This window comes from Lissotriton helveticus, chromosome 5_1 (genome assembly GCF_964261635.1).
Source record: "Lissotriton helveticus chromosome 5_1, aLisHel1.1, whole genome shotgun sequence".
NCBI classification, from domain to species: Eukaryota; Metazoa; Chordata; class Amphibia; order Caudata; family Salamandridae; genus Lissotriton; species Lissotriton helveticus.
The window spans coordinates 2,125,528,306-2,125,537,911 of NC_136065.1; positions in this window are offsets into that span (position 1 = coordinate 2,125,528,306).

Here is a 9,606-nt window from a genome sequence, read left to right on the forward strand (position 1 = left end):
GCATTACCAAAAAATACAAGAAATCGCTATTTTTTGCGATTTCTAAAATGCAATTGCATTTAAGGAATCGAAATTTGCGATTCCTTAAATGCAATGCATGACACTTAAAAAAATTGCGAATTCGCAATTAGGACGAAAAAATTACCATGAGGTTGGACCTCATGGTAATTTGCGAAAAATTTGAAAATGCAATTTTGTGCATTTTTCAAACTGTCATGTTGTGCACACACATGCCCTAAGGGCATGTGTGTGCACAACATATGTGCATAGATTGATTTCAGGGGTGCAACAGGGTGTCCTTTGGACACCCCTGCACCCTTGAAATCGCAATCTCAATTTGCGATTAGATATTTGCGAATTAAGATTGTCTTCCCATTCATTCCTATGGGCCTCTAGGCCCATAGGAATCAAAGGGAAAGCATTCCTTAATTGCGATTCGCAAATTGTGAATTGCAATTAAGGAAAATTAAGAAATCACAAATAAAATTGCGATTTCTTAATGCATACCAATTTGCGATTTCTTAATTGCGATTCCTTAATTTTCGCAATTAAGAAATCGCAAATGGGCACTTTGATGCATGTGGCCGCAAGTGTTAGCATACGGAGTTCAATTGTGGCACCTGGAATCAGACTGACACATGCACACATGTATGTACATGTTCGCTGCCCTAAGATTTTGCTACAGCGCGGCTCCAGAAATCATTTCTAATTAACACTCCCCATTACTCTGAAACCTTAAAACACACAAATCATGCATCAGTGGGGCCCATAGCACTGCGTATTTACCCTGTTCACTTACTCTCGGCTTCAAGGCTCTGGTGAACCGCAGCAGAGAAACGCTGTAACATTTAGGTGGAGCGTCTAAACCTATTTAACTATTCATTATTTACACCTGCAGATTTAAAAACATTTTACCATGGTTTTATTCAGACTTAAATTATTCAGACACACCACCATAATGGCAATGGATCTGCTAGAATGAAAATTAGGCGTAGGAAGAATTCAAAGACCAGCTCTAACTTCTTCATTGATCTGATTTTTATTCAAAGCAACACTTTATCATGTCTGACATCTAGGCATTAGTAAATCTTTATTCAGTAAAATCTTAAACTTTATTTCAAAATGATCATTTTATTTAGAGCTCAGAAAAAGAATCGCTTTATTTTAGAAAACAGTTAAAGATTAGCAAAGAACAGATAGTTCCAAAGTCATTCTCTCCTAACATCCCTAACTAACACCCTCATTTTATCCTTCAATCCTGCAAAGCAAACAAGGAAGAAAAACCATTCGAAGTCCTACATCCAGGAATCGGTCAGCAATCGGGCAGCATCTCCGATGGAAATAGAAAAAGCGACCCCAACTAGACAAAACCAGGGGTTTTTATACCCTAAATCCCTAACTTAATCTATCTAAAATGTAACTAACACCACTTATTTGGGCTGTGATTGGACAAAATCGGGGTGGGTGAGCATCTCTTCACCATTACAACATCATTTTCACAGCGTGTCAGCAAGAAATAATAAGTCTTTGTTTTAGGACAGTCTTTGGCCTAGCCATTTCCTTGAGTGGCAACATCAGGCAATATTCTCATGATCTCAACGTTCAGTCGCCCAGGTTTGGCACCCATCCTAGGTTCCGGGCCACATCAGCCTTGAACCTCCTCGAGCACAGGCAGTTCACTCTGACTTGCAGGTTTTGGGGCGCCAGCGCAGTTCAGCTCTTGCTCACAGTTTACCCGATCGTCCATCTTTGTACAGGCCTCAGAGGCCACTTTTGGAACTATCGTGAAAACAAACACAGATTTATATTAATTATTGAATTTTAAACCCATTCTGTTTACCTCCCACCTAACTAATGTTTCCCAGTTAGTAGTTACCTAGCAAATAAGCCACATAAATGCATTTTATACTTACATTTCGACCTCTCCACCACATAAATGAATACAATAAGCACATTTAAATTGCGTTTTGATTATTTTCCAAGCTGTGCATTAATTCACAACACAATAACAATACATATTAGCTGGGTTTATTTGCAACATGCAAGCAAAGTTAGTTCTCCCCACATGTAATAATAAAAATAATGTGTGCACTTTATTCTATGGTTGGTTAATTTCGCAAAACATGCAATCAGTCAATATTAATGTTATGGGACATTAACTTTACGAGGGGTACACAAAATTTTGTGTTTGCCACCTCGCTCCATCAATTCCCTCATCTGGTGATTCTATCACCAAATAACCCTCAAAATTTGGAAAACTTTAGCAGAACATGTTTCAACTTCTTTTTGTTAATAACATCTATAATTTTGTATCCTTTTCTTTTGAATTCTTAAAAAACTTGGGGCATATTATCAACGACAGGCGATACATTATCGCCGCTTTTATCGGCAGGAAACTGCCGATAAAGCGGCGATAATGGTCTTGATAATATGCTCTATGAATTCCAATCAAAGCCCATGTTAGATGTGAACACAAGATAATATATCGCCTGTCCTTGATAATATGCCCCCCTTTCTTTTATTTCTTCCAATTCTATCTTGTTCTTTTCTCTTATTCCTGCTAATCGTTCTTCATTCCTTTTCTTTATCAAGTTTCTAAAATCTCTTCTGCCTTTGTATATACAGCATAACCTTATAAAGAAAATCACTATCACTATAACTGTTATTGGAATTAGTATCTTACCTATACTTGAACTACCTATTTCTTGAAACCAATGTTTAATTGCTGAGAAGCTTTTACCCAGCCTTACAAGGACACCTTCAACCTCTAGTGGTTCAATTTCTTTATGCAAATCTGTAATATTTATAATATAATTTTCAATATTCTGACTTTTATGTGGAATGTAAGTGCAACAATGTTGAACTTTCAACATTCCACAGACTCCTCCCTCTTTTGCTAAAATTATGTCAAGGGCAAGTCTGTTTTGCATAACCATAGCTCTCATAGCAACCATTTCAGTATTTACCATTAGGAATCCTCCTGCTGTATCTGTTGATAATTTATCAACTATTGTGGACAATTTTCTGATTCTATTTGCATTAAACGAATTTCCCACTGCTGGTATCAGTGCTCCAAATACATCTCCTATTATTTCTAAGGCACCCTCTCTCCTTTTTCTACTTAAAACTTTACCTATCTCATGCTTCCATTAGTTCCTCTATCTACATGGAAAATGTTTGGAAAGACCAAACCCACATAACATGTCCCATACCAGTGATCTGGCAGTCTATAATAGGCTCTATTCCCACATATAAAATAAATTCCAGGGAAAACAGGATCATTTCCTTTAAATCCCCAAACTCCTATAATTCTATAGGTGTCTTCACATTGACTCGCACCCACAAAATAATTGTCATACATTGAATTATCTCTTCTGATACAAATTCTTCCCAACATTGGTGCATCTATATTGATTGCTACATTCACATTTTTATCCTCAATGTTCTCATCATCAAACGTGTAATATTTTGACTTTGCATGCTTCACCTTCTCTTTTCGTTTATAGGCAATTCTTCTTTCCTCAACCATGTTTAAGAATGTCTTCTCTTCAACTCTCATTTTACATGTCAAATTATTATTAAATGCATACTCATGGGTTAACTCGTCTACTTCTAGAAAATATTCTATCATTACCTCTCCTTGTGTTGTGTATCGATTTAGATTCCGTATGAATGTTCCCGATTCATGCCCTTATATAGGTACAATTCACATTGCCCTTATATAGGCATAGAAATCAAATCCTTATTTAGGCATAGCCCATGCTACCCAAATACAGGCCCCCCCTTCGTCTGTGATGTCATAATAACATCTATAATTTTGTCTCCTTTTCTTTTGGCCTGCAAATCCTGTCCACCCCTTCGTCTGTGATGTCACTCCCCCTGGCCTGCAAATCCTGTCCCCCCCTTTGTCTGTGATGTCACTCCCCCTGGCCTGTAAATCCTGTCCCCCCCTTCGTCTGTGATGTCACTCTCCCTGGCCTGCAAATCCTGTCCCCCCTTCGTCTGTGATGTCACTCCACCAGCCCTGTACAACCTGCCCCCCCTTCCATTGTGATGTCACTCCTGCAAGCCTATATATCCAGAGGGGGCAGTGAGAGGTGTGGTGCAGAGGTCAGGGCAGCTGACTTCGGAGCACAGGGTTCGATCCCTGGCCCTGGTGGCAGCTCAGCTCAGCACCATGTGACTCTGGGCAATAACTCACTTAATTTCCACGACGGCCCCCCCAGTGCCTTGAGATCCCTGAGGGTGAGTAGTTCGCGCTTTACAAATACGGATTTATTTCTAAATCTGTATTTGTAAAGCGCAAACTACTCACCCTTCCGGGTCTCAAAGTGCTGGGGGTCGTCGTGGAAGTTAAGTGAGCTATTGCCCAGAGTCACATGGTGCTGAGCTGAGCTGCCACCAGAGCCGGGTATCGAACCCTGAACCCTGTGCTCTGAAGTCAGCTGCCCTGGCCGCTGCACCACACCTAGTGGTGGGCAGTGAGGGAGCAGGCTGCGGGGGAGCTTCGGTGCTTGGTGAGTTAAAGTGCCCTCCGCACTCATGCTCCCCGCCGATTCTCCTCCACCCTGGGAGGGGCCAGGTAGGGGCTCACCTTGGCCCCCGCTGCATTGTCTCTTTGGCACCCTCTCAGGGCCCCAGCTTGTGTCCTGGATCTGCCGCGATACGCTGGGGGGTCTCGGAGGGGGCTTCCCAGCGTACGCCTGAGTCCTTGGGTTATGAATGGTGTGAATGAGGGTCTTTATGGGGTGGAGGGTGGGGGCATGGTGTCCAATAAAGAAGAGAAGGCTCCCAGGGGGAAGGGGTGTTATAGGCTCCCGTATGAATGGTGTGAATGGTCAGTAGCAATGGTCAGAACCTTGACGTGGTGCTACTGCTCACTGGTTGTAACACAACTGGTGCTAATCTGGCCTTTTGTGTGCATGGAGTGCGGGGGGAGGCTCCTGGGTGGGGATCCGTTCGTCACGCTCTTCTGAAGGCATCTGGTGCGGAGCTTCAAATGCCCCCGTGGGACCACCCGTCGCACATCAGCCTCATGACCTGGCTCTTCAGATGAATTCAGCACTTGGTCTGATCCTCTGTGCCCCCACAGCGCCTTGAGACCCCCACAGGTGAGTAGCCACACTTTACAAACTCTGAGTGATTGATTGATTGGACTAGGCGGTTGCCTGGTATTAATAAAATAGCCTTAGTGCTGCTTGGCTTTGTATTATAATTTATATACAGTCTTTGTAAAGTGCTGTTTGCACATAGCTTTGTTTATCATTATTCCAATGGATTTATTTATCTAATAAAGTTCTATTTTCAAAGATGAATCACTTACTGGACATCAAAGTTATTGAGTGTCACTTACTGTGCTGTTGTGTATCAATTTAGATTCCGTATAAATGTTCCCGATTCATGCCCTTATATTGGTACAATTCACATTGCCCTTATATAGGCATAGAAATGAAGCCCTTATTTAGGCATAGCCCATGCTACCCAAATACAGACATGGCTACTTCCATCCGTTCATCAACGTCACAACGAGTTCTTGGAAAACCAGACTCTTAAGCAGAAGCGACTTCCCCCGGCCTGGATATTGATTTCTCCAAGAACTAATTTATTATGCATGAACATCTATTCCTTATGGGTTCATTCATGATGTTCTCATGCCCGACTTTTACGTCAATTCTGGCATTCCTAAACACCTTCAAGGTATAAATATACCTTCACTTGCTATGGCAAGGCACGGTGTGGTTCGGTGCTGTTCAACTACCTATTTGCACGGCGCGGCTCGCCACAGAAAGTCCCGAAGGAAGCCGACTCTCCAGCTGACGCACTGACCAGAAGCAGTCCTCCTTGCTGAGAATCCAGCTCCAGTGTTTCTGACTCCCCTTGCAGGGTGTTAGAGATCGAGTCCCGGGAAAGAGATAGTGTATGTTATTCCAATCCGCGCGGAGCCTATCAGGGATATAGGAACTACACTACAATGCCGTACCATCTGAGTTTCGATCACCGTCTCACCCCTGGAGTAAGATTTAACTGCTAGCACCCACTTCCTAGAGATAAGCCAGGGCCCAACACCGCCGCCCTAGCACCAGAAGTGGAGAAAGGGTGGATTCTGCTGGATTTGATACTCTGAGGGAGGTTCTGGAGTAGGCTTGGTATCCCTTCTTGTACCCCCTGCCCTGGCACTGGAAGTGGAGAAAGGGTGGGTTCTGCTTGATTTGATACTCTGAGGGAGGTTCTGGACGAGGCTTGGTTCCCCTTCTTGTACTCACTGCCGCTCTGGCACCAGAAGTGGAGAAAGGGTGGGTTCTGCTGGATTTGATACTCTGAGGGAGGTTCTGGAGAAGGCTTGGTATCCCTTCTTGTACTCCCTGCCCTGGCACCAGAAGTGGAGAAAGGGTGGGTTCTGCTGGATTTGATACTCTGAGGGAGGTTCTGGAGAAGGCTTGGTATCCCTTCTTGTACTCCCTGCCCTGGCACGGGAAGTGGAGAAAGGGTGGGTTTTGCTGGATTTGATACTCTGAGGGAGGTTCTATAGAAGGTTTGTATCCCTTCTTGTACTCCCTGCCCTGGCACCAGAAGTGGAGAAAGGGTGGGTTCTGCTGGATTTGATACTCTGAGGGAGGTTCTGGAGAAGGCTTGGTATCCCTTCTTGTACTCCCTGCCAGTCTGGCACCAGAAGTGGAGAAAGGATGGGTTCTGCTGGATTTGATCTGAGGGAGGTTCTGAAGTAGGCTTGGTATCCCTTCTTGTACTCCCTGCCCTGGCACGAGAAGTGGAGAAAGGGTGGATTCTGGTGGATTTGATACTCTGAGGGAGGTTCTATAGAAGGCTTGGTATCCCTTCTTGTATGCACTACCAGTCTGGCACCAGAAGTGGAGAAAGGGTGGGTTCTGCCAGATTTGATACTCTGAACTTGTTATCTGTCCACTTAGTCACTTGCTGTTTGGGGGATTGGTGGCCATAAGGGAGGAAAAACGACATCGCCCATAAACCAAAGGGGCTAGGAGGCACCTTCCCGCCACGCCCTCCACAGGTGCTTCAAATCCTGCACCAGCACCGCGCATATACCTAACAGGACTGTTCTCTGGATTACGGGGGCTACGAAAAGGAGGAGAACCACGCTCCCCATTTCAGCGCCATCTGAACTTGTTATCTGTCCACTTGGTCACTTCTCGCGTTTCCCGCTTCATGGGAAACGCTCGCTGTTTGGGGGACTGGTGGCCATAAGGGAGGGCAAATTACATCCCCCATAAACCAACAGGGCTAGGAGGCACCTTCCCGCCACGCCCTCCACAGGTGCTTCAAATCCTGCACCAGCACCGCGCATCGCGGGAAACTCCGGCTGCTGTTTCAGCGTAAAGGACTGTTCTCTGGATCACGGGGGCTACGAAAAGGAGGAGAACCACGCTCCCTGTTTTTACAGCACCATCTGAACTTGTTATCTGTCCACTTAGTCACTTCTCGCGTTTCCCGCTTCACGGGAAATGCTTGCTGTTTCGGGGACTGGTGGCCATAAGGGAGGAAAAACTACATCGCCCATAAACCAACGGGGCTAGGAGGCACCTTCCCGCCACGCCCTCCACAGGTGCTTCAAATCCTGCACCAGCACCGCGCATCGCGGGACGAGCCGGGTGAAGCCCCGGGCCAAGGGCGGGCCCATCTGAGCCCGTCAGAGACAGGAAGAGACTGGACTGGGCTATATCCCTTGAGTCTCCCGTATTCGTAAGACTTTTTGCACTGTGTTTAATAGAGTTTTATTGTACTAATATATATTTGTTAATTTACTGTTTTGTGTATTTAAATCTTGTGATACCACCTTAAGGTTCAAAGTTACGGTCAATGGCCCCAAAAAATCCGAAACCCATTAAACCAGGGAACAGGGGTGGGGGGGCCTAACTGGCATCCTAGATGCCTTCATCACAAGGGCGGCTTCTGCATTAGAGAAGGAGATAGCTCTGACCCAACGTCGTATTTCTCTTGATCCTATGTTCCTGAGAAGATCATCACTCGGGGGGATAGCTCTAGTACCTTCACCCGACCGACTAGCTTCCATTGGCGCCCTACACGATATCTTATCCCAGCAACAGGAAGATTCATCAACAGTTTTGGACTTTAGTGGGCGAGAACCTAGTATTGACTCATTAATGGTTTATCCCAGAGCTGCCTCTGGTTTAAGTAATGGCCCGCATATGGCAAGTAAGAACACGATTGAACAAACTACATCAGAACACGTGTCTGATCTTGCCCCTAACTTAAAACGCAAACGTGGCGGGAAGCAACAAATAGGCGGGAGCACTAAGAAGAAAAAAGTCGCCTCGCCAATATGTAGGGATACGACGATTGAGGACAGGCCTAACAGATTAGCGCAGGTTGAGGAAGAAGGTCTTATACACCATAACCCCTCTGATGACATAATAGAAATATTAACTAATGATGAGAGGAGTAAAGAGTGCTCGCTAGTAAATGTTGAACATCTGGTTAGATCCCTTATTTTACCTTTAGTGGAACGCTCTAAAAAATTAAGCGAACAGCTGGGATTACTCGAGAAAATTACCAAGGCCAACTCTGTCATTCTAAAGAAGTTGCTGGGAGCTAAAACCTCGCATGACAGTACCACCACAATACCTACAGAATTGAAGTCCCTATTACCTAATGAGAAGCCAGGTTTAAAATCCAAGGAAACATCAAAGCTAGATAGTGGAAATACAACACATAAGGCCTCCCAGGCTTTCAGACCAGTGGTAAAAGGAGGTCAAGTCGATAGACAGACAGATAGATCTATGATGGGTATGGAGAACGTGGAACCGTTAGTGGTAGCAGATAAAGCTCTGCCATCTAGATCCAAGGGAACCAGGAACAGCTTTAATGACCCCCCAGATTCATACCCATATGTCATCGTGCTGGCTGGTGTCCCTGAATGGAAGCATGATAGGGCTGAATCCTTTTACGAAGTAAAAAATAAAGTCATGTTTTGGCTAGGGAAAACCGCCCGCTCAGACCAGACTTACATGGGGAAATTTTAAATGTAAGGAGAGTAAGCTGGATGGGCTATCAAGCTAAGGTTATTGAAGGAGACTGTATCATAGTAAACTTCAGAGATCCCCGTGTGGTACAGTTTATTCGCGGTTTTACAAATCACCACACCTCTGGAGGTATCTTCTCCCTTGATTTAAGTTACTTCTATCCATCGGCCTCCGCCATATTATCCAGGCAGAGGCCCTATAACCCCCAGTATGGATCACATTACTCTCTTCCAGGAAACCATCTTAATGCCCCCTTGATTCCACCTAATAATAGAGGCTCATTGCACCACTCTCTTTATCAGGGTGGTAACTATCATCTGGCAGGGGGCGAATTTAATGTACCAACTGGTAATTACTATGAACCCTTGTCAGGCCTAGGGGAGGTGGATTGACCAATAAAGGAGAAGGGTACTCTTCCTAGCATGGTTAACACCCAGAACCCTCCACGGACGGCCAACCAGGCGATTTTAAATATCTGTGATCAATCATCCTTAATCAATGTTAGTAAGGAGCCAGTACATTTTGATAGGACTGGCACTTTGACCACGGGGGATGGAAGCACCATTGAGGTGGAAATGGGCAGTGATTC